This window comes from Panulirus ornatus, chromosome 64 (genome assembly GCF_036320965.1).
Source record: "Panulirus ornatus isolate Po-2019 chromosome 64, ASM3632096v1, whole genome shotgun sequence".
In the NCBI taxonomy this organism is placed as follows: Eukaryota; Metazoa; Arthropoda; class Malacostraca; order Decapoda; family Palinuridae; genus Panulirus; species Panulirus ornatus.
Window position 1 is genome coordinate 27,331,325 of NC_092287.1, and position 27,513 is coordinate 27,358,837.

Below are 27,513 nucleotides of genomic sequence, written 5' to 3' on the forward strand. Positions count from 1 at the left end.
ATCGCTACCCCGCACACTAGTAGTGTCCACCACTGTAACAGCTTCGTCAACACGACAACAACATACTATTCTTCTTGCCCGTTGAGCTTTAACTTTTGTCATTGAGAGAGGAGGATATTGAAGGCACAGTAGGTGTGTGATGAACGGTTAACTTCATGCCATCACATCTCCCAGCAGCAATGGCTCTCATCGCAGAGTGGTATAAAACGTACCAGAAAAATAAAACCCACTTTTCTGATATAGATAACGAGAGACTTTTTACATCTGAAGACCTGCAAGAACTAATCTTCCTTCCTTCAGTTCCGTGTAAAAAAAAAATCCCAAGGTTTATCTTTGCTTCATAAAGACAACCACAAGATCTTATTAATGGATCTCAACCATCAGTCAGCTTCTGCCAGAGCAACAGATTACGTTGCTGTTACCCAAGTATTATGTCTCTGTTAACTACAAGAAGCAGCGGGGAATTAAGGCTTCCTAACCCTTCTCATCATCAACCCTGGCTGGCTGTGGTGTTCTCGGAGGGGAAAGCCAGGGTGGCGGTGCCTGCACGGGAGACACAGCTCTGCTCTTGTTGCAGCGTCACCCTCGCTGGCTGGGCAGGTGTCCAGGACTTTGCTCCAGTGTCCAGGTACCTAGACATTCCTCGGGTCTGGTGCCGGCTTTAATCGCACGACACAAAACCCCTTTGTATACCCGGGGATTTTTCATCCCCGTGTCCTTAGCTATTTTTATCCCAGGACATCCCTGTGTACTCAGCTCTATTTTTTTTTTTCATCCCTGTGTATTCAGCTCTTTCAATCCCAGGACATCCATCCCAGAGCACAAAACTACTTTAGTCCCAGGGCATCCCCGTGTACAAAGGTGTTTCAATCCCAAGACACCCATGCATATAGAACCATGTTAATCCCAGGACACACTTGCACACTGGGGTTTTTTTTTACTGCGAAATTAAACACAAGATTGACAACCGACTCCGACCCTTGGGGGAGGAGGAGTGGCCGTGGGGGAAGGAGGAGGGAATAGATGTAGACAACAGGCAAGAAAAACAATATGGCGAGCGTCGGAGAGGAGGAATGTGGTTCGTTTGGCCGGGGTCCGACGCGGCTGTTATATGGAGCAACCTCTTGCCTGAATATTAATGACGATGACATGGCCCCTGCCACCACATCTCTCCTCCTTCCTTTCTTATATTATCGTTCACTTGGACCTCCATCTCCCCAGCCAAAGCTCGCCTCTGTACACCTCGCAATTATCTTCCAAGGAGGAAAAAAAAAAAAAAAGTAATATAAAACACTGACAAGAAATAGGTTTGTTCTCAACACACACAGAGTGACTAGCGCCCTCTGCTTGCGTCGTGCAGACACCAACAGTCTTATGAACGGGGGCAGTGTGTGTGTGTGTGTGTGTACACCCGGGATGGGGGAGCAGGGGGGAGGGAGGGAGGATCGGGGGCGAGGCCGGGCAGCTGGCACAAGTACGGCCAGGTTGTCTCGAGGGCGCAGGAGGAGTTAGTGTGGCGGTGGTGGTGGTGGTAGGGCCTGGGGAGGAGGGAGCCACCACCACCACGCCCACGGATGAGCTAAGATCGGTGTGGAGCGGGTGGGGGAGAGGAGGAGGGAGGGAAAGAGTGAGGGTGAGAGGACGAGGGAGGGAGAGAGGGAGGTAGGGAAGAACGGGTGTCGCTGCTGCTGTTGTTTGTGACTGATTACTCCCACCAGCGGCCGTCTGTGGCCACACCACCGCCTCCGTCGCTACAGTCAGGAACTCACACACGAGCTCAAGGGCGTCAGGGAGTTGTGTACACACAGAGGCTGGTGGGGGCACGTGGTGTAATGCCTGATATTAATAACCCTGGCAATCAGGGAAGAAAGAGGGGGGAAGGGGAGCAAGGAGGCCCGAGCCTGGCTGTGTGAAGGCTTGGTCAATCTTTCCACAACAAGAACTGGAAGTCAAGTACATCATGAAATGCCTCAACAGGTGTCTGAGGCAACCTCTGGATTGGACATGGAAATACGAGGGACTAAGAATAAGGCCACAGGCGGGATCACATACTGACCTTAATAGGAGACATTCATCAAGAATCATACGTGTATTGGATAATGATATAACAGTTTGTCCCTAGGTATTTGGTAACTGTAACCAGCGAGGGGGGGGGGGGATAAATATGTATCGAAGGCCTCCATGTGGGGTCGACAATGGCTTCATTAGCATTCCTGCCACGTCCCAGCGATGCCCGAGAGGTGATGTCAGATACTTCGTGGCTACAGAAGATGCTCGCCTTCCTCCTGTAGCCTCTCCGCATAAGGAGCGGCCGGCGCTGCGCCCCGTGTACACAGTCCGACGTTTTAGTTACTGTTCTTCGTGGTCATCACAGCTGTTCGTGTCTGCTGCCGCAGTAGAGGCTGCGAATTAAAAGGATATCGATCTGGTTCATGTGTGTGTGTGTGTGTGTGTGTGTGTGTGTGTGCAGATATTTAACTCCCCTCGGGGGTCACTGTATTATGATCTGACCAAGGCTTATACAGGTCCCAGCTACTGCTGTCGCAGTTTGTAAATAACTGCTACTGAAGGTAACCACACCCGCAGTTCTTGACGGCAGTCGTAGTCTGGGGTATCATATCTGTAATCCAAGGTCAGCAATCTTATCTTGATGACCACTCGGGTGCTCCTCATCCTCTTCAGTTTGTGGTCATCTGCGTAACATACGATCAGACGCTCTCGTCCCTGGCCGTCTCTACAGATCATCTGGGGAATCTTTCGTCTGTGTTTTTACAGTAGCCGTCATGCCACGGGCGGGGGGGAGGTCACATCGGAGATGCGTAGATTGATAAGGTGAAAGAAAAACATTATCTGATGAGGAGGGAAAAATTACGAGAATCAATTTGAGTTCTCGGGTGTCTGCAGACCAGGTACACTGAAAGAAGGAAGGCCATATGAAGGAGGAGACACCAGAGGAGGAGGAGGGATCATAACAGCCAATCCTCGTGCAGGTGGTGTCCACACACAAACTATGGGGAAGATCATAACTTCGCTTTGTCTCACATCGAGTCCAGCATTACCCTTTACGAGACGGTCGGTCCCATCAAACATATCAAGGCGACGGTTGTGAGACGAACATTACGGGGGAAAGTTGTGGAGCTGCAGGATGTATTCTGGCATTACCTACCAAGGGAAATGGACCAATGACATGTACTGAAGCAGTCGTAAGGATAGTCAAAGGGTGAAAACCCCTTAAGCACGTCTGTTCGATCGTTGATCACGACGGTGAGGTCCTTGAACATGACGATGCGATCCTTGAGTACGAAGTTACAACCTTAGAGCATGACGGTACGATACGTGACTGGGAGAGTACAACCCTGGAGAACAATTATCCTCTTACTATTCTAGTCTATCCCATATGCCTGTAACTACCCCATGCGCCTGTAACTATCTTATGTGCCTCTAACTAGTCTACATGCCTCCAACCACCCAATATTTCTCTCTCTCAACCGCTATCTTAGATGTGACACGCGTCAATGCCTCCTCGTCGTTTGACACTGCTGACATGACAGCCTGAGGCAGGCAGGGGTGGTGACACAACCTGACTGGGGTTGATGACACAGATATGACGTCATGACATGGTACTGGGAGGGTAGAGGGCGTACACACTCTCCGTGCTCATTACTGTCACAGTGAAGGGTGCATGATAGTGATGGCGCTTGTCATCATCATCACCAGTATCCGGTGCGTAGAGAGAGAGAGAGAGAGAGAGAGAGAGAGAGAGAGAGAGAGAGAGAGAGAGAGAGAGAGAGAGAGAGAGAGAGGTCCCATGCTCGTGAGGCTAATGTTTGTTGTTGTTGTGGTGGTGGTGGTAGCAGTGGTAGTTGTGGTGGTAGCAGTAGTGTGGTATATACCTTTACCATCCTGTCCCATCTGTGGGCTTTCGCAGCGCTCAGGAAGCCGACCACGTCCACTGGGCTCGATTACGGGTGAAAGAGTGTGGTGATCTGGTGATCTTGTGTGAGTGTGTATAACTGTGAGGCGAGAACAGAAAAGCTTATATATAAATATATATATATATATATATATATATACTCACCCTCTGAATCTAAATCAAAAATAAGAAAATAAGCAAGAAAAAAGACTTGTGACACTTTTCCAGAGAAACGTTTGGACTTTTGGGGACAATACTACACTGTAGGTGGAGAAGCAGCCCCCCCCCCCCTCCTCCTTCCTCCCACCACGGCTCCCACTTGCACGAACAGCCTCCCCCCCTCCTCTTCCCCTCCTCCCCCAAGGCCAACCTTGACGGGAACATTAACAGGTGGGCAACAGCCTCTCGATGAGCATGGCGTATCACATGCTAACCCAGAAAATAACTCCGGTTGCTCCCCAGGGTTGGAGGGGAGAGGGCTGGGGGGGATGGTAATGATACATATCCACACACGGTAAATCTCGGGGGCCGCCACTGGGAAGAACATGGCCATGTAAGCCAAGGACGTGCTTTTCCAGTGAGCTTGATTGTACAGTTTTAATGGTGAATTTTTCCACTTGTGGGAAATTGTTGTGTTCGTAGCGCACGGGGGGGGGGGGGGGGTCCAACAACTACCCCCTACCCCTACCCCCCCGTAATGATACTGCAAGTGTCAAGAAGAAGAAGAACAGGAAAATGAACAGGAAGAAGATGAACAGGAAAATGAACAGGAAGAAGATGAACAGGAAAATGAACAGGAAGAAGAAGATGAACAGGAAAATGAACAGGAAGAAGAAGATGAACAGGAAAATGAACAGGAAGAAGAAGATGAAGAAGTAGTGTGGCAAAAAGAGACCGAGAGAGAGAATTAAACTAGTAATATTTCACGTATTAGACAAGTCTTACTCATCATCAGCTTAAAATCAGAGAGGCTATATCAACAGCAGGAGACACACACACACACACACACACACACACACACACACACACACACGTATATCTACACATCAAACACATACCGACAGAAAGAGTGACCTCAACAGCAAAAGACAAACAGCAAAAAAGTATAAAAAAAGAAAGAAAACTGCCACAATGAAGGAAGGAAGAAAACGACACATCTGCTCCATCCTGCGCAGAAAATGAAGCCAATTACATGACGAGCAACCTGGGTAGTATGGCTCGGGTTGTAGTAAACTACCGACACTTGGTGTTGTAGTATACTACCGACACTTGGTGTTGTAGTATACTACCGACACTTGGTGTTGTAGTATACTACCGACACTTGGTGTTGTAGTATACTACCAAGACCCGACATAGTCATTGCTACCAGATTTCTTTGGGAAAACAATGTCTTTCATTCACGTATTTGTGTGTGTGTGTTTGAGAGAGAGAGAGAGAGAGAGAGAGAGAGAGAGAGAGAGAGAGAGAGAGAGAGAGAGAGAGTGAAAATATGACTAGAGAACAACACACACACACACACAAACCTAGATACACATTCCAAACAGCTGCAATGTGCACGGGGTGATGGGGGTGGGTGTGGGGGGAGGACGAAAGCAGTGTCCTGGATCACCAGCCTCCCCCTCCCTCGCCCCAGGGGAAAGGAAAATAATCATCAAGGAACACTGGATGTTTCCCTCGTTAATGAGGCGAGCACTGACCCAGGCCACGTTATCCCCCTTACAGATGGCACGGCAGGTCGACGAACACACGTATCCATTCTCCACTGCTCACAGGAGCAGAGGTATGCGTCCCTCACAGGAGAACAGCTGTGCGTTAACAACTGCCTGTCTAATGAATGCAAGTGTTGCCACTGCTGCCATGCGACGTGATGACCCGCACGGCCGGCTACCCGTGTTCGCTCGTGTCGTCTCCAGTTTGTGGCACTGCTTGGTGTGTTGACGTGTGCAGCGACGGATGGATGGTTACCTGATGGAATCGCTGATGGTTGTGCTGCTTATCAATCATTATTCCCTTTCTTTCTAGTTTTTATTTATCCTGTCATCTTACCTTACTTGACAGAAGAGTTTACCTACAGACTGAGGTTGATGTATGATATATTTTCTATATTTTCGGTGAGAAGGGGAGGGTGAGTGCGTGTCACGTATATAGTTAACACGAGTAGATGGTCAACATTATCCTCTTCTGATTGTTTCTTATCCAGTTACTTATGCTCGTTAGGGTAAACTTGGAAGTCTTGTTTCTGATGATATTTATCGTATAAGCAACTTTTTACGGTACAGATGAACCTTCACCCCACAGATGATGTACTTACACGGAAATGTGGACATGATTCCCGAAGTCTTTTCATACAGTATAGTGAAGTGGTTACGTACCTCGTGAGGCAGTTGAGCTCATCAAAACTGCTCAGCTTCGACAATTCTGCATGACAAGAGATTAAGAAATTAATGATGAAGGCGACGACTGCAGGCTGATGCAGGATAAGGTGGCCTCCTTTTTTGGAAGGAAGGTCTGCGACGACATAGCGCTCCTTTACTGTCTGCTGAAGATGATACAGCCTCGCCAAAGGCGGAGTCCGGGAACACCATACGGAAAAGTACGACCGGCCGAACCATGGAACACCCAAGAAAAATAATATGAATAGCAGAACCATGGAACACCCGAGGATAACATGACCGACAGGACCATGGAACACCCGAGGATAACATGACCGACAGGACCTATGGAACACCCGAGAAGATAACATGACCGACAGGACCATGGAACACCCGAGAAGATAACATGATCGGCCGGACCATGCAAGAGCCCGAGGCACATCATTACCACGGTTCGCTAGTCCTTCCCTACCACTGGTAAACCATGGGACGCACGCCCATAAAAACCCACCATTCTAGGCCCCTGGTAATTGCATTTCCAGTTGTCTTATCGCTCGCCATTTTCTAGACATTAAGGTAAAGTGGGATCAGGTGTAATTTTCTTAAGCAAGATTCGCTACAGAAACACTCAGGCAGCACCATCCATGTTGCTATCTTCCTTCTTCTGGTGCACGAGAAAGCGTCTGGTAACACCACACCACGTTTGCAAGAACAATTTCCCCGAGAAACGTAAACTTGGAAATCATACTCGGGGGTGGAGGAGGTGTTAGTGTTTCCAGTGAATCCATTTCAGTAAAAACCAGAAAAAAAAATCTACTTACAAAGCTTGTTGTCTGTTGTATTCATTGAGATGTAAAGGGGTGTTGGGGGTGGGGGGTTGTGAGGAGGGAAGGGGGGTGGTACTTGCGCAGTGGTGCGGGGGAGGACCCCCCACCCTGGCCAGTGGGCGGGAGCGACGGTGATCTGGTCTGGTTTTTGCTGATCGAGTCATAGAATAAACGCGAGAGTCAAACATGGAATTCAAATACACCAGAGGGAATAGTACAACAACAACAACAACAACAAACAACAGAGGCCAGTGATGATGATTCCCAGGTATAACAAGACGTGATCTTGTACCATCTTACTTGACTTAATTATAATATTGAATGATTTTCTCGATTACCAACTTTTACCTTGAAGAGTCATGCCTGTTTTTCATCTCTCTCTCTCTCTCTCTCTCTCTCTCTCTCTCTCTCTCTCTCTCTCTCTCTCTCTCTCTCTTTCTTTTTTTTCGGGACATCAGGCAAGCTTCCTCTCTCTCTCTCTCTCTCTCTCTCTCTCTCTCTCTCTCTCTCTCTCTCTCTCTCTCTCTCTCTCAGTATTTCGTTCAAGGCAGAGGACGGTCATCGAGGTTGGGGGGACTCATGTCTTGTGGTAGTCGACGAAGGCCAGAGAGTGCACGGAGCGTTGTCCCAGGCAGTTCGTGACCTGCCCCAGGCTACAGATTCTATCATTACCATCCTATTATTGGATATTATCACGCGCTTTTTTTTTCTTTTTTTTTTCCTTTCCGTCTTTTCGCTGCGTCTGTCGTGGGCGTCGGAGCAGTCGGGACCCAGAGGGCAACCGCGCATGCTGCTGCCGGTGATTTCAACGCTGATAACAAAAAGGATCCAGAGGGGGAATTTCCTCCCTCATTTTCTGTCCCTCTCCCCCGAATCTACTACGATGCGGTTAACGTAGAGATGCCGAGCGTCTCACGTCCCGCAGACGACCGCACGTCAGGTGAAAACGTAACAACCCACAGCGAGGCCGTAGAAAATGGTTTGCTCTGTAATCTCGCGCATGTGGCACCCGGGGACCGAAATGTTTCTAAACGTTCAATTAGTAAGGAGAGTGTGGCGTCCTTGTCATTACATGGAACAGACCGTGTTCTGGAAGAGCCCACTCTCCCTTTGAGGTCGGACTAAGGGAGGGAACGGGGTAAGGGGCTACGGGTAAGGGAGAGACTGGCGCAGAGGAAATGAGGGAAAGGTCAGGGGAAGTGGAGGGAGAAGGTAAGACCACATTAAAGAGGGCGTGTGGCCGACGTCTGCTGGGGAAAGGTGCGTGTAGCGGTAGACAGCGGATCATGGTAAGGGCCACCTTCCTCGGTGAACTCGGCCCACAGTCAATGTGTGCTGTCGCTCAGGGCGCGGCACTCCTACCGCGCCATCTGTTCGGGATGAGCAGCAACAGCAGGAGGAGGAGGAGGAGGAGGAGGAGGAAGAGGAGGAGGAGCTGCTGCTGCAGGAGGAAGGACGGCCAAGGCATGATTATGACTAGATTTAGACTCCTCCTTTAGTGTGGTGCCTGTGGGCAGGTCTCTTAGTCTCGTGGATTTAACTCTCGCCAAATCTTCTGTCTTACCTTCAGCCTTCCTATTCACGTCGTCATAACTTTTCTCTGTTTTTGAGGTCATGCAGCACAGGTTTCCTCTCTTTTCTTCCCCGTAGTCTTTTGTCTTCAATATCTTCCCTCTATCACGTCTTTCAGCAGACTTCTTTTTCGTAATGTACGTCTTGTCATCATCTTTTGTCTTCGCGTTATTAACCCCGGGCAACCCCAGCTCCTCTTCTGCTGTACTCGCAAGAAAAAAAGTTTCTCTTGCTTTGACGAAAACCATTTTACGACATGAAATACTGCTAGGTTTTTTTCCTTACAAAGAACATACCAGCCACGACAGCTAAACCATCAATTACACTGTTACAATTTACACTGATAATCACCGTAAGGCATCACAATAACCCAAAATAATACCCAGAAAACACGAATTACCAAAGAAACAAAAACACGGATCTCAAGACGAGGAGATTGAAAGGAAATTCTCACAAGTAATGCAAAGGAAATACTGCAATTTCATAGTGCAATCCAAAGTCTCCTGTACAGGCATTCAGTATGACTTTAAGCCAACCCCCAAACCCCCCCGCCCGACCCCATCTTTTTTAAGCCTTACTCGACCATAATAAAGGAAATACTTTACATTTTCAAGTTGGGTTTCATTATTAGTATGTGATCTTATCTTAATTACCTGCCACTTTCATCGATTAATCATCATGATCCTAAGACGACACAATGTGTATCTACAATCACAAGTTGTAAATATAGAAAATATAGAAAAAAATAACCAAATTTCCTACCCCATATTTCGCTATACATATCTCTCACTAACTATCCATCTTTTTATTTACGTATAGTCTCTCTCTATCCGTCTGTTTCTGTCTATATTTCTGCTTGTCTATCTATCTCTCAAGTTCATGTATCTATATCAACATTTACGTACCTATCCCGCCCAGCTATCTGTTGATATTTCTACATTATCTATCCATCCATCTGTCTCCTGACTTCCATTTGTCCATCTGTCGATATTTCTATCTACCATTTTGTCTATACGTTTCCTGTCTGTCCGTCTCAGTGAGGTGATTGTGACGTTATAGCCTTATTACATGGCTAATTTCCCCCCCCCCTCTCTCTCTCTCTCTACCACGTTCTTCCTAACATACATCCTCCTACATCCATCTTTCACATCATACTATTTCACTCGACCACACGACCCATCCAACACACGATCACCTTCGCTACACTATCGCACTGCCCATTTGTGCCATAGTGATTACTTCTCTCCTCTTGTAGCGCCATTCAAGACTCTAAGGTCAATATCATCATCACTTAACAGCAAATATGACAAACTCTTCATCAAGTGCACAGATAACAGATAAGACAACGGAAAGGGAGAGGCGAAAATCTCATCTCCCAGTACCTCATAATCTTCAAATCATCACAGCCTTTTAGCTTCTTCTTCCTCCTTTCCAACAATTTTACTCCTCTTTACCTCTCCCTACCTTCGTTTTCCTATTTTTTCAACACATTCCATTCCTTCTTGGCTCCCTCCCGCCTCCTCCTCCCCCTTCCCTCCTCCCTCTGGCGGTGTTTCTCGTGCACACGACAGGTATGGGCGCAGTAATTACCCCGGTAGCCCATCATGCATACACTATGAGGCAAGCATCAGGAGCTCCCGCTCGGGTCCTGTGGGCTACAATCAACATGAAGACCTGATAAGCTAAGATCAGATCTGAACAGTAAACAAGAGGAAATTAAAGATATGACGACAGATGAAGGACATCAAGACCTATTCTAAAGTGAAAGATAAAATGAAGTGTTTGTCATTATGAGAAATAACAAATAAGTGAATACCAGTCAGAGTGATTGAAGTACGTGAAATGGTTAAGTATAATTGGCTAGTTACACTTACGATGATTACCAAACGTCCAAGTCCTTCGCTAATGATGGTGACGCTAACAGAAAGTTGGTGAAAAGAAGAGTCTGAAACTCCCAACAGAATTTTGCGAACAGAAGCATTACAAAATCCTCAGTAAAGGCGCCCGACGCTGGGCACAGTAGATCAGTGTTGTCAACGATGACTCCTGACCACTTGTGGTACGCGTATCACTAGTAGCACCCGAGAGCACGTCCGCATGGTATGTGGTACGAGGCACGCATGTTACAATCCGAAGTAAAAGAAAAAAGTCAATACATCTTTGTCAAGGAACGTTTCTGGATGCATCATACGTCGACTGATCTTTTCATTACAGTAAAGCCATACACACGTCAGGTTTACTGAGGTTTGGTATATCTTACTGTGTTGGTCAGAGATCTGGGGTGGAGAGTGGTGCACGGACTGGACGACAGAGGGAGGTTAGTGCTTGGCTACTCCAGAGGCTTGGGAGCAAGTGGACCGTGTGTGTGTGTGTGTGTGTGTGTGTGTGTGTGTGTGTGTGTGTGTGTGTGTGTGTGTGTGTGTGTGTGCGTGTGTGTGTGCGTGTGTGTGTGTGTGTGTGTGTGTGTGACCCTCCACCGGGAATGATTGACGTGAGGTCACGTAATGACGTCATTCCTTAACCCTCATCCCTCACATGGGGAGGTATGTGGTGTCGCGCTGAATTATGGTCTCTGTCAGGACGGTCACCGGATCTGTCTAACTTGTTCTGTGGCCATGGTCACCCTTGTATCTGTCTGTGTCGCTCTGTGGCCATGGTCACCCTTGTATCTGTCTGTGTCGCTCTGTGGCCATGGTCACCCTTGTATCTGTCTGTGTCGCTCCGTGGCCATGGTCAAAGTAGGACTGATCACAGGAAATCTTACATCACCTAATATCAAATTTCGAGATGGAATAAACTGAAACTTTCATAAATGATATTTAGAACAAAAGGAAACACACGAGAATATGACGAATTAAAGAAAATGGATGATAAATCGAAACGAAAAAAGACACAGACGATAACAGAAAAAAAAGAAACTTCAGGTCACTGAACGGCGCGCGCGCGCGCGCACACACACACACACACACACGACACACACACACACACACACACGGAGGAATACATCAAAATTCCGTCTCCAATCTGAGACTCACTGCGTGATACCAGAGAGTGGAAAAGACTGTTCCAGATGGAATCTCAGATGTGAGGCTGGCGATCTGGGAAAGAATGGTCTCAGTCAGCCTGGCTGCCCAGCGCCTCCTCCCGCACAGACCACAGTCAGCCACACACCATCCCGGGATATATATAGTGCTGGTGTCACACAGTAGGGTGACACCAGCAAACTATACTGCAGTCAAATGGTAAAATATGGAATGGTATTTAGCTTCAACGCAGAAAAAAAAAGAATATCATTCCCTCTAATTTAAGCGTATTAGATTGTCTTCAAGCATGATCACAACACACTCATGTCCCAAGATACGTTCAAACTCGGCGATTAGCGGCCCACCAACGCCTTTATGACCGAGATCATTAACTGTACGACAGAATATTTCATAACAATCATAACTAACAATTATAACAGTCACATCATTATCGGGAATGAAACAGCCCCCCTAACCCCATCCCCCTCTTTTTTTCAACGGTTGCAACAGAAGATGAGCCGTCAATAATAACGAGAGTAATCAACCACAGCAAGTGTTGACCTTCATTGTAAACCATCGTCATAATTACAGCCCTAGTCAGTTGCTATGTGTGGGGAGGGAAGGGAGGGAAGGTCATCGATGCAGGCGTCCCCCAGCAGCGTATACCATCAGTCCTGACCACAACACACACACACAGTTCCTGCGTATTTACGCCACAACTGATGATATGAAACTGGTCATCACAGTCGCGCTCTCGTCACTCCCTCGAGGCAAATGTCTCGACACAGTGAGGTGACATGATGATGATGATGATGATGATGATGATGATGATGAGAGAGAGTGCAGGAGGTCCGTAATGATGATGAAGATGGAATGAAAAAACCAGACAAGAGACACCCGGGAACAATGTTAAGACGAAGCAGGTGCAGCCTGATTCATCTACTCTGAGGCGTGTTATGACAGCAGCAGTGATAGATGAAGCTGCGGAAAAAAAGAATTAAATGGTGACAAAAAAATATCTAATCGTTTCTGCCATGACTGAGACACTCATGATCTGTGGCGGAAATTAAATACAACTCATAAAACACGAAATTATAAAACGAAATAAAAAAATCAAAGGACATGAATATGTGTAGCGTCACATACAGCATTCAAGAAGGGTTAGGAAGAGATGGGTCAGGGAGAGATGATGGGTCAGGGAGAGATGGGTCAGGGAGAGATGAAGAAGAGAGAAAAAATACATGTAGAAAACGTACATACATCGTATATGTTAATGGCAGGTTGGATAGATGTGGTGAAAGATGAAGTTTACTTGGTTGTCTAGGAAGAAAAAACGGGGTTTGGGGGGAGTGACACTGCTGATGAGGGTAGAGTCGTAACCAGGAGTGGGGGGGGGGGGGGGAGACGTGCGAGATAACGATAATGGAGGAGGATTCAAGGCGAAGAAAGAGAGTTAAAATAAAAGACTGAGAATGACAGGGAAGGTAATATGATGATAACGAAGATGATAAGAGATATTTGATACAAAAACCGAGAAGAGAAAAAACTATCACAAACAAGATGAAGATAAAATAAACATATAAAGCAGATGAAGGGAAGGAGGGTTACATTAACGTTGTGACACATGATAAAGTAGAACAAGAAAGTAATACAACGATCACTTACGTTAACGATTGCAAGACGTCAGACACATCTGAAAAAAGAAGATAAAAATATATCTTAAAACTAAAATAAATCAGTAAAAGTAAGAAATATAAGACTTATATGAATTAAATTCAACAAATATGACAAATCAGATTTACATTATGGTGTAAACGGGGAGGAATATGTAAATTAGATCCATCTCTGATAAATCTGTCGTATGAAACATATAATGAAGGACATCTAGTCAGGCGACAGCAAGGAACTAATAAAATTTGTAAGCGATTTTGAATGTGGCATAGTTTCAATGTGGCATAGTTTGGATGTGGCATAGTTTGGATGTGGCATAGTTTGAATGTGGCATAGTTTGGATGTGGCATAGTTTGGATGTGGCATAGTTTGGATGTGGCATAGTTTGGAATACATACATGATTTACTGAAATCATTATGACGTGCAAAGGGTATGTGATATTTACAATATATATATATATATATATATATATATATATATATATATATATATATATATATATATATATGTCTGTGTATATATGTGTATATATATATATATATATATATATATATATATATATATATATATATATATATATATATACACATATATACACAGACATGATTATATGCCGTGCGAAATAAACGAATATAAAGATAGCATGAAACAGGTAAGAAAATAATGAAATGGGTTGTTTAATTTGAAATACATTTCATTACATAACATTAAGCTGCAATGAGCAATATGTGGGGCTAACTGTGCAAAGTCAAATGAAATGCCATTTGGAAAATACTAAAAGAAAAAAATCTGATTAATGACAGTGATTACTACCTAAATACTGATTACAAATAAATCAAAATCAATAACAACTTTGATTAACGAGAGTAATTACTAAGACTGATTAAAAGGAAAATAAATAACAAAGCCTTTGATTGAAGAAAGTAATTACAAGGTGAACACTGAGTAAAAACAAAACATTATTCAAAACTATCAAGCAAGAATGATAAACAAGGAGACATAATCAACAGCAGGAAACACTGTTTCTTAACCAGCTGAAGAAACCTCCCAAGAAACAATTAAGGCTTGGGTGCTCAGGAGCTGAATTACATGACCAATTTGGCAACACCGCTCCGCTCCCTTTAAGACTGAGCTACCCATTACATGGCTATACCTACAGACAAGAGATTACCGACATTCCATAGGCACTGCACAACATAATGGGTCTTAGAGGTTTGAGGTCTTTGTGTTTGGTATTAACCTTAGCTTCTTGGGTCTCAAAGACGTCATGCCCAATATTCTGGCGCTCGTACAGAATTCTCGCACTGTCTTTGCTGTTCTCGATTTCTTTACTCCGTCTTACAATAATAATGAAGTTCAGCTATGATGTCTTGGTCTTTGAAGATGTCTTTGACGTGGCACATCATATCTACAAGTATATTTTACAACGACCAGCAACTTTCTGAAATATAATAATCTGCAGCTCCTCAGTTTAATAATCATTTTACAAATTTTTCATCTGAATCATCTTTACTTCTGTCTACTGTCACTCCTCTTATCTGCGTGTTCTGATATCGTCCACTACCACAAACAACCTCGTAAGAACCCACTGGTCTTTTTTGCTGTTAGAATTCTTTCGTATTTGATGACATGTTATAATGCTTCACAATATCTGAAAAGACCTTTTTACTTTTAGGTCTCATAACAGAATATTGCGTAATATTCTTCTTCTGGCGAAACAGCATCTTAATATGACAAAATTATCTAGCTTCCAGAAAATAAATGTAGATATTTACCGCGCAATAAGCGTTGCTTTTTGTCTTTCAGCTTCTAAAGATGTTCCAGTGATGTTTTCCAGTCCATGAATAAACAATCTTGGTGCTTCACTGCCACGTTCAGTGTTCAGGAAAGATTCTGAACATTTCTCGAGACATTTGTCCACTCCAGACCATCGTTACTGCTGGAGTCTCCCATATCCCAGAACTCGACCAATTATGATCACCTCGTGTGTGTTGTCACGTCTGGAGGAACCAAGCAAGACTCACGCTCAGGAGGCTGCTGTTGTTCAGCGTCATCTAGTGTTATTATTATTAAGTAACCGTAAAGGTATCACACGAGGGTTCCATGAGTGTACTACGCTCGCACACTCACAGGGAACAACCATGAGAACTGTTCTAATGTGCCATGTGTACACCGACGCTCTCATGAGTGGGTTGGATGCCATTTGTCGCGCCCTAGTTGTGACACTGCCGGTATTAAACCTCTTCCCATGTAGGTAATTACTCTCATTAATCTTGCAGACGTACATAAACCCTCGTAAAACTTAGTGATCTTATTTACTACCCGTTCTCTTCACGTTTGCTGACCATGTCTTGCACTCGTTACGGCAATTCTATGGTCTACAACATCCCTCACTTTGTCTTGTGATCAACATAATTGTTGACTTGTCTTCCTGTGATGAAAATGACTGAAGCGAACGTCTTGACGTAAAGTCATTACCATTACCTTCATTCCTTCTTACGTCATCGCTGGACTTCCTGCCACACACACACACACTGTCGTCGCCACATTTGGAGAGCACAGTCGTAGCGGGTCATGGTGTGGTGTCTTCTTCGTCCACTAGGGAAAGCGTGACGCCCCCAAGACCGTATTATAGCCCCACACGGACCATTGACTCGATAGCTGGTTAATTATATGGCCTGATAAATGGTGAGTGTGTAGCCTTAACGCTCTCTAATAGGCACGAACCAATCGCTCGTAATCGGGCGTCTTAACGACATCACTCAAGGATGAAATATGAAAATAAAAAGTGACGTCGCCAATGAGACAACTGCTGAGAACATGTGACATTCCGAGCGACCGTCGTAGCGTTGCTGACAATCTCTGAGCAACATACCAACCATTCGTACTGAACCATTAACTGGGATCTTCATCATTACTGAAACAACGGTACTGAGGTATGGTAACATTATGCTGAATAGCCTCATTATACTGGGAATACCTGATGCTAATGACTTACATAATGTCTCGTGCATACATGTCAACATGTGTTTCACGTAATAAAGTCACTGATGAAGGAATGTGTCACAGTAGGGAGACGACTGTGTAAACAATATGAATCTTTACTGAGCCAGTCTCTATAATTTCATTGCTCTAAAAGAACTTACTGAAATCCTTCCTCTTCTTTATCAAAGTCCTACAAAGTATAGAGCAATGTTAACTAAATAAAATAAGTACAAAAAATCCTACTACTCCAGAAAAATTGCTTTACGTTTACAGACTTCACATCAGAGTTCCAGGATCACTTCTGGCCTGGAAGACCATCTCACTAGAGGACAGACCAGCCTGTGTAGTAGCTTATGAAACTCTTGCCTCTCCAGTTCTTCTAACCCACGACAAACTCGCTTCTCGCGAGTCTATCTCCAGGTACTTCAACACTGGAAATCTCGTCTGTTTGGTAACATGTTCTGCAATGCAGTTTGGTGGGGTTTGCACCAACAAACTAACCAAATCGCGGGATCACATAGCTTCGTTTGCACGGGAACCACCTTGTTACTGGTCAGCGGGTGGTCGTTTCATAGCCCGGTAGAGCAATTAACTAGGACCTAATAGCGAGGCCTCTCTCGTTTAAACTCTCATTATAAAGGAATTTTTTTTCTAGTTATTTACGAGACGAAAGAGCTCATAAAAGAAGCCATTTATTAAACATAATGCACCTTCTGTCTCCTTTATGTAGCTAAATGGTAGACCATGTGTCGTCTGTGGAGTAATATGATGCATACTGACTCTGACTGACCCACACTGATCATACTGACCCACACTGATCATACTGACCTACTCCCAACCTCTGTCTGTCGCTCTAGGTAGTGTGTGTTTACATCTGGGATTCCCTGGAAGACCCAATGGATTTCTCCAGCATCCTTAAGGAGTTCGTCGAAATACTGTAATAAACAGGTGAACGTATGGACGACCCAGTCGTTTATAATCCATAAGAAGCATCTCTCTTAACCCCAGCTTGGCTAATGGCTGCCGCGAAAGCACTCAGGAAGCTATATGAATTTTTGCTTAACATACAGAAAGGGTAAACAACGGATGGGGGTGGTCGCTGTTCCAGACAACATTCCAAGTTGCTCACTAAGAAGAGGTTGAAGAACACTGCTGTAATGTGCAGGTATTTCCTGATGTAGGCCAGAACCCTACGAGCGTATGAGAGAGTTCTAAGTACATTTACAAGATCACCTGCACCAATACAAGGAAGTTATACAATGGACGGATGTTCCACTGATTTGCTTAGCACAGCTGAAGTTCCAGACTGTTGTTTCCACAGACTGTGTTAAGAGGACCACCAGAAAAATACAATCATAACCAGAGGAAAAAAATGTAATTCGCTTGTTGGAGCGAGGCTCCGCCTGCTTGTAGTTACACCGCGAATGAAAAGTTACATCGGGCGAGGTTGTACTGCTGTCAATGGACGAAAATGAGTACAGTCTTGTCAAGAATCTTCTCATTCTAAAGGAGCCCATCATTTCCCTGATACTGACTGTAGCGCAGCCTCGAAACTTCGTGAATCCTATAAAATGTGGAACTGGGGTTAAATAATTTGAAAAATCCTAATGTAATTCCTTACTGAAATCAGTTACGGTGAAAAACTTAAAATGTTTGATTCACATTTCTCTAATGCTAGAAATATTGGCCTGGGTAGCCAATATAATAATTACTTAATTACATACATATCAAAACATACCGAGATATAATAACTTGCTCAACTAAATCCATTTACTTCTGCAAGTGAAATCAAAGCATTGCGCAACAAACTTTATCTTATTTCAAATCTTTCTACCCAAACCTTCGCTTGTGGGTTGTATCAGACACAACCCGTTGGCCCTTCAACAACAACTCTACGGCCGCAGATCACAACCTTTTGTGCTGTGGAAGAGCAACGCGTCGGCTGGGAGCTGACGTGCGAGTGGCTACCTCAGACGACGGACGACGTACGTATGTACGTACACGGATCGTACGTCGAGGATCCTCCACCTGGTTACGAAGTGTGGCTCGTGGGTCAGGAGGGAGCCAAGTTCCTCGTGGTTCGTGATGGAGTAACTTTCCCAACACAATGAGACAATTGAGCTACGTTCAATACGTGCGGTGAATGTGGCGTGGGTGGGGTTCGAACCGGTTCACTGTGTCACCTGGTCATAATACGTGAGTGTTTATACGTTCAACTCCCAGGGATGGTATGATGTTACCCGAGGACTACTGATCCAAGGGCGCCCGCAGCACCAGGGCTGCGCTACACTCACCAGGAAGGTCAGGATGGGTTCCTCTGAAGAGAGAAATTCTAGGACAAGAATTTACTCAATTTCGTTTTCACACGCGGAGTCCGGTAACATTTTTTTTTCTCTCTCTCTCCTTGTATATATATATATATATATATATATATATATATATATAACCCACACCTACAAAACCAACGAGCCTCCGTTGGTTGGTGTCCAGTGTTGCTAACGGTAGCTGGTTCTATTCCTGGTCTGGGTGACCAGGTTACGCTCGACCCAGCAAGTAATTCTCCACCCATCTGTGGCTGGACGATGAATGAGCACCTGGCGTAAGCTGGTGTGTGTGTGTGTCTGTCTGTGTGTGTGTGTGTGTGTGTGTGTGTGTGTAAGTAAATACATAAGGTTAAGGTATGGCATACATATACAAGGTTAAGAAACGGGTTAACACGAGTATAAAGCTCACACACAATAACACAAAAAATGGTATAGTAATCATACACATAAACATAGCAAAACACGCACACACACACACACACACACACACACACACACACACACACACACACACACACACACACACACAGTGACACTGCAAAATCCTTGCGTGCGACCGTAAATTCTTCACTAACAATACTGTGCAGCAATTAAAGCTGCAGGAAACCAACACAGGAAGCCCACACAGCAAGGTTGTCCCTCCTCACAGATAACCCAACCACAGCAATACGTCACGACACGAACGATCCTTTCTACCCTTTATATATATATATATATATATATATATATATATATATGTACTGAGCCACTCAGGAACCAAGACCACTTTCACCCGTGGAGTTGCGCATTACTGGGGGGGGGTGCGGGGATGTAGTGATCCGGAGAGCGGAACTTTTGACAGCATTGGTCTGACTCGAGCAGTTGACTGTTCCGTGAGTAGAGACGGTATATATATATATATATATATATATATACACTTCCCGCGTGGATGTTCATCTGCTATTAATCACGACATGTAACTCATAAGATTCATCAACATTTGAACATTTTTTATACAAATCCTTTATTTCGAGTGATCACTGGCTTTAGGAGAGGGAAGTGAGGGGATGCGAACCCTGAGTGTCTCAATATGCATATCTCAACGCCACAATATCAAACCGCTCCATCATGTGCGTGGACGCAACCACTGCATCTGAACTTCCTAAAACTGTAAAAACAAAATACAATATACAATGGTACAAAATACAGTATACAATAAGAGACCCGAGTATAAATGTGTGTCGTGTAATCTCTCTTCAGACCAGCCCCCTCCCATACCACATTATCTTCAGTTATTTTTTGCTATTTTCGTTAGATCATGTAATACATGGGAGATAATCGTGTTCTGTAGGAAGTGCAGAATCACGATTCAGAATCGTTAAAAATGTATGAGTAAAATTTACTGGCAAGATACTTTCGCGAAGCAGCAGCGGTAGAGACATGAAAAGATTAAAAATTGGAACGCCCCCGTCTCCCCTCATTTCTTAATATGAGCTCTCATTTTCTATGACCTGTTTCTTTTCTCGTCTGGTGATGATATCGTCATGATGGTGTCCACGGCTGTGCCTATACATGCGACCAGGGGGTTTCCCCCAGCAGACCCCTGGTAATAAGAAGATCACCCCAGGCCAGCGATGACTGGCCGGGTCTTCGTGGAAATGTTTTCAGTCATCTACCCAGAGGGAACACCAGACCATCAGGATGATTCGTGTAATTCATTTTCTTTGTGAAGATTCTTTGTAAGTGAAAAAAAAGGAAATAAGTTTTCCGAGCAATCTCTATAGAGCATCAATAAGACTTATCTAATCCTTATTATAGAGTTCTTTCTTTTTTCATGTGTTTGAATAAGTGATAAAAATATGAACCCAGATCAGAGCTGGATGCAAGATAAACACAAATATAACATTATCGCAGAAGTAGCCTCGTAAAGGGGTCGTGGAGGAAAAGGAAAGGAGACGGAAGAGGAGCAGAGGAAGAAGAGAAGATGGGTAAACAAGGGAGTATAAATGGGAGGAAGATGAGGAGTGGGGATGGAGCAGACACAAAGGAAGAGGAAAGAGAGAAAACCAGAAGAGAACTGATGCGGAACAGAAGTGATCGAAAGGAAGAAGACGGGATGCAAGAGAGACTTGAAGGAAGAATATACAGGGGAAGAAGAAAGAAAGAAGAAAAGAAGCGATGGGAAAGTAGGATTAATGGTAAATATATGGGTCGTGGGATGGGAGAGGAGGATGATAGAAAAAAGTACATCTTAAGCGAAATAAAGACAAATGAAGGAAGAGAAATGAGAATAAACAAAAATGATTTTTATAAACAAGGAAGGGCAGAGAAAAGCAACGAAGAGGTTTGGTTAATCGATGGATGACGAAATAGATAGGGACGGAACAGATGATAAAAAAGAGGAGAATAGATACTGGGATGGAACGGGAGAAGAATGGTTAAAAAGAATAGATCGTGGATGGTAAGAAAAGAAAATACAGGAAAATTGAAGAGACAGGTTGGTAACACAAAGGCTTGGGAACAAAATACGCGACACACATAAATCTTCCGAAAAAAGAAAAGATATATGGTGGTAAAGATGGCGAGAGAGAGGAGACGAATGAGGAGATATGACCAAGACAAATGAGGTTAGGAAAGGACGGGAGGGAGGGAGGAGAGAGAGAGAGAGAGAGAGAGAGAGAGAGAGAGAGAGAGAGAGAGAGAGAGAGAGAGAGAGAGAGAGAGAGATGTTCAGAGTGACAGACTGAGAGTCAGACAGAAAGAGCATTACAACACCCAGCCTCGTCAGTGCTCGAGCGGACCAGACGACTGTTGTCGAGGCCATGAACGACGCCTCCCTCCTTCAGCGTGGGAAACATGAGGAACAAATCAGGCGTTCCACAGTCATGGTGGAGTTAGCTGTACTGTCCAAACCATCAGACACAGTGATGGGACCACTGCATACCTGGCTTCCTCTTCCTTCACGTCTCTCCTCTCCTTCTTTCTCTCCTCCTCTTCCATCTACTTGTTTCTCCTCTCATTTCTCTACCATTACCCTCCCACAGCCGCTTCAGAACCATTCGTAATATCATATAAACCCTATAATAAGGTCTGCTTTCATTACGACGGTCGCTGACATTTCGTCAACCTTGCGTCCGACGTTCGTGACACGACCAGGATTTAATGACACTGTTTTGTTTACGTTCTTGTTAGCTACTCACGTCTGCCTGAACAGAAAGGAATTGATTCCGACGTTCTCCCATCCTCTCTTATGGTGTCTTTCCTCTCCTGTGCTTCCATGTTCCTCTCGTCAATGTCATAAAAAATATTACCGTCGTATATATACTTTTTTTTACTTTAGATGTCTGGAAGCCACATGGACATATACGTGTATATATATTTATCTAATGTCGTAGGAAAAAAGAGGAGACCTCAAATGAATCATGGGGTCAAAGCTCAGCAAAACAAGCCTTTGGCTGAACTCACCCACCTTGCCACCCACCCACCAACCCTCACACAGGAGGTCGTCAGTCAGTTGTACACACTTACGGCTTCATTAGTCCCTCCTGACACACTGCTGCAGGCAAACATTGTGAAAGAGTGACTATATATCTATATCTATCTATCTATCCATCTATATACGCACACGGCCTTAGGGTCCGCTGCAGGCGGGGTGGCAGAAGGTGAGGAGAGGCCCTCATCGCCAATGAACACGTAGAAGGAGGCCACTGGCATCCCTGGGGGCACTACTGACGGAGGGAATCCTGGTGACGCAAGACATGAAGTTATTTGCTCCCAAGAGGTTCCCCAGAGGTCAGCACTTTGCATAATGATTATGGAGGTCAGTAACTGGAACAACGATGTAGAATTTCTATTATATTCGTTCGTATTTGTAATTCCATTTCGTATTATGTTTCCATATGTAAGTATACCGCTCCGTCTGATGGCTATCAATAGTGATGTTCAATGAACCAATATCTACGTCATACGTCAAATGTATAATATGAAAATACCATATATCTATATATCTGATGTTCTAGTTTATCTATAAGTCACATTATATTTGCAGGTCATGTAAAGCTATGGAGGTACATCTTTCATTTGATGTTGAAACTGATGAATCTATAATTAAAATTTCGCGTTCAAGTCTTAGAAATATTCAAAAATATGCGTAATAGTATCATTTGCATTCATGATGCTCATCAGGCACCACTGAAAATGATTTGTCGACAAATGCATTTCTCTTCTTTACATAACCAATGAAAAGTAGAATCAATTATTCGTCAATATGGACACTGGACTGATGCTTAAGTACATATGACCGAGACATACAAACGACTCCAGCTGTAGTTGGTTTAAGCAATTTTTCTGCAGTTTGTTAACATCCATAACTGATGATGAGACCCATATCTGTATATACACCACGGGTCGGATTCGAACCCTACGACAGAGTTCCTGAAAGAAGACTTCTTTCTCCAATTCTTCTTCAGTCTCTTCCTGCACGACCTTACATGACCTCCTGCAGAACTGACCTCCCGATCGCATCACAACTTCCTGGTACTATCCCAAGCAACAGCGAACATGGAACACTACACAAGGCAATCAGAAAACACCAGTTCACCTCAAAAATGGAATGTCTGTGTCGCCACAGGTGTTAGTCCGCTCCACACCCGAACTACGCTTCGCCTGCATTCTACCACACTGTTTACATACCTTCCTTCCCTGATTACCAAGTTCCCCTTCCAACACCAGTGAACCCCAACACCTTACCCTTCCATCCAATAACAATGTCCCTCCTTCTCTGCGTCAATCACATTAAACTGTACTTCACTCCCTCTACTTCACCATATTGTCTTCGTGTTTCCTTTCCTTTCCTTCTGTGTACCAAATCTCAATTTTTTCTCCCTCCCTCTTCTCTCAAGTTTACGAAACTTTATTCCTTCCATCACCCTCTCCATCACAATAACACAATCATTCATAGCCTTCCACTCCATCCTGTTTCCATTCTATCATTCACGATCCATCTTCCTCACACAAGCCCGCATCTCTTCCATCCTCCCTCCTCCTCCTTTGCATTGAGCACCTCTCTCACCCAGCACGTGGCAGCGGTTGACCCTTGACCCCGCGCGTGCGAGGTCACGTGCGGGCTGACTCTCGCCTCCCATCCACACGAATGGGGTTAAGAAAGGTCAGGTCTGCACCCACTGCTGGGGGAAGGGGGAGGGGGAACTGACTGAAGCGGCAGAGATGATGTTGCATTTACGGTGGAAGAAGAAAGAGGAGGAGGAAGAGGAGGAAGATGGGGTGTGGTGTGTGTGTGTGTGTGTGTGTGTGTGTGTAAGTATTAGGTGTAGGGTAATTATCTCTACATATTTCCTTCTCTTTATTTCAATTTTTGTTTCTCTATCGTTTTTCCTCTACGTGTTTTTCTGCTTCCCATCTTCCCTCGTGAACGCGTATATTCAGGTATAAATTACCCACCAGTGAACGCTTCCCACCGCCGCTTCGTGTTTACGTCGGAAGTAACCCCAGTGCAGGGGAGGTTACCTAACACATGATAGCGAGAACGTGATGCTAAAAAGATAATTGACTTTAAACGGTGAGTGCCGGAGCGAGCTGGGCTTCCACTGTGAAAACCCAGGGCGTCAGGGTTAAGGCAAAGTGACGTGGGAGTCAAGACACCGTGGATTAATCCATTCCTCTATCCACTATCCACAAGCGGACAGAGGAGGATAGTAACGTTACGTACTATGACTATCCACGCTAGAATCCCTTCAGGAAGGTTGTAGAATTTACGCCAAAATGGGAAGATGGCTTCCCAGGAAGGTTGTGAGACGGGTTTTACAACCCTGAACGTGGACTGTTAATGGGAATTCTCGCGAGTATATTTCCCCAAGACTGAAGGACTCTACAAGGACAGTTTCACATGCCTGTAGATCCACGACGGTGTATATGACGATCATATACATTCAAGTTATATATACACATTTGATAGTACTGGATGGGTCATGTGCATTAATGGCTTCCGTTGATGGTGTCATTGCCACGTTTCATCATTACTGCCACTAACATATTTACAACTGCCACACTTGGTCATCATTATCAGTCTACACCCTACCACAACCCATCCTTCATCACAACCATACCCTCCTATCGATCCAACACTTCATCTTTTCCTTCCCCACACAGGTGTGCGGTGTTGCTTAGTGCCTATACCTATGAGACGGGCGAGCCTGACCAAGTGTATCATGTGTCAGTGTGGTCACGAGAGCTGATGAGGATGTGGTCGTGTGTGTGTGTGTATAGGGGGTTTGATGTAGGGTTCGAGGGGGTGGCTGTGCATGTTTCGAGACAGTGGAAGGTTCTTGTTTAACATCTATTTCTCAGAGGGACGTATAATAGGTTTTTGTTTCAACAGATATCCAAAGGGTGTGATTTAATATCTGTGTTCAATTGGGATTCAAGCGTTTTTGAAGAAAGAGAAAGACGTGATAGCTGGCATCAGCTTAGGCAGAAAAAAAGCTTTACTTCTTGTTTGTTCGAGGAATATGTATTACCGCGTTTCAGCTTGAAGAGACGGGTCATTGTTAAGCATCAGGAAGGATGAAGCTTCGAGTCCAAGACACAAGGTTGAACTTATTTCTGAAGGATTATCAAAGTTCACGACCACTGGTCTGTCCCAGGGGCTACCCAGGAAAGTCTTGTCGATACGGCACTTAACCACCAGGTCATCCTAACATTCTCACCCGCCCCTTTCCAGTGCTGGCTACCTGGTTGTGATCAGAACCCTGACCTGATCTCCAAGTATAAAACTTTACGCTTGGCTCGTCACAAAATCGAACCCAGCTCACAATATCACCAGGGGAGAGAGAGAGAGAGAGAGAGAGAGAGAGAGAGAGAGAGAGAGAGAGAGAGAGAGAGAGAGAGAGACCACGCGTCTCGCTACGTAAGCAGTCATGTGTGTTGGACCGTCAGGACAGGGTCTGATGTTATTATGTCTCTGGCTTCAGAACTAAGAAAGGGTTTGACTATATTTCAGAAGGGTTGTGAATATAAGATTTCGTATTTCAGGAAGGTCTGAAAAGGCCTGAGTCTGTTTTAAGAGGGAGCTGAAGTTAGATATTCCTAAAGGAAGGAAATGTCTTACAATGGAAATGGAAAGGGTGTGATTAAGGTTATGGAAGGATGTAGGTTTAAACTCCATATTGCACTGATGCATCCATCTAATTCTGTAGAGCAGCAGAGGCTGAGGTACCACGTCTGAATATACCCCACGGCCCATCGGTGGCACAGACAATATGATTCTTATTTTCACAATAACAAATTATCAAATGTTAGTACGATATAGAATCCAATCTGAAAATTTAGCAAGATAATAGTGCAATTCTGTATTTCACCTAAGATAAGGGATCTAATCTTTCCTATCCCCTGGTGATAAGAGGTTCATGACACTGGCCTTTTGAACAACACGATAAATTCCCATAATTACTACGTGACATCGCTCGTTAAACGCCCATTATGTCGTACCAGGAAAGTTAATGATCTATGAAACGGTGTTTTCAGGATTAGCCAAATATTTTTTCGTTTTCTGAAAAACGTTTCGGAATGTGATATGGTTCTTCGTTTTCTTAAACCGAAGATTTGAAATGTGGACGAGAGTCCTCACTGGGGCCAGGCCTTAAAACGAAGCATAAAACACCACTACATAGAGGAGGAGGAGGAGTAAGAATGAGTAGAATAAGAAAAATAAAAAGAATAAGAATAATTAGAATAATTAATAATAATGATGATTATAATAATGATAATAATGATGATAATAATAATGATAATAATAATGATAATAATAATAATAATATTAATAATAATAATAATAATAATAATAATAATAATGATAATATTAATAATAATAATAATAATAATAATAATAATAATAATAATAAGAAGAAGAAGAAGAAGAAGAAGAAATACATGTGTTTCTGGGGAAACAGAGAACGAGTTCTCCCACATGGGAAGGGTCCAGTTTTAATTCATAATTTCACAAAGTCAGATATATTGGTTTGTATATAAACTTTATGATCACTGGCATGATCAGATCCAGTCTTGCATATTCTAAAGATAATTATATATCATCCAGCGATGAATCATATTCTACAGTTTCATTCACAATATAATATTCTTGGGAGTATATTAGAGTAAATTAGCCTTTCATAAAGTTTCTGATGCATTTCACAACGAACTGCGAGTTTCACTCTTTATACAATAAGAGTCAAAATACGTATAGAACATACCTGTTGCTCACCTCCCCTTCAATCTACATACAGGAATGTATACTGTCTTTCGTACACAACAGTTTATCATACTTGAAATACACAAAAACCGGTTTATTATGAAATCGCTGACATTACACTGATGTTATAAGTTATATAAACCACCATCACCACACTAGACCAAGTCACTACGTTATATAAACACAATAAAAACATTACCAAACATTATATGCAACATGTTAAGTGAAGGGAAGGACAATGGGAGTGCAGATGACAGCTATTTGACAGATGTCAGATAATGTGTATGTTATGAGCATCACTCACTCTGGAAATGTACCATCGACCTATTAGACAGCATCACAGGCTGTTCGCCAGGGAGAGAAAGCTCCACGGGCTGTTTCTCAATGGTAAACAGCACCAATGGTTGTTTGCAAACGATAGACAGGATCACTGGTTGTTTGCCAACCATAGACAGGATCACTGGTTGTTTGCCTGGAACAGACAACGCCACCGGCTGTTCGCCAGCATCAGACAGAACCTTCAGCTGTTCTCCAGCACGAGACAGCACCAATAGCTGTTAGCCAGTTGTAGATAGCATTA

At 44.1% G+C, this 27,513-nt stretch overlaps 1 protein-coding gene across 2 annotated transcripts in view; it reads right to left on the minus strand.

Annotated features, from left to right (window-relative positions):
* The window catches only part of raw (NDT-like domain-containg protein raw), a 923,024-nt gene that overhangs the window by 613,776 nt on the left and 281,735 nt on the right, over positions 1-27,513 (minus strand). For both annotated transcript variants that reach the window (XM_071657218.1, XM_071657210.1), the window contains exon 2: positions 13,373-13,400. The gene's annotated coding sequence lies outside the window, so the exon portion shown is untranslated. The remainder of the gene's footprint in view (positions 1-13,372; positions 13,401-27,513) is intronic.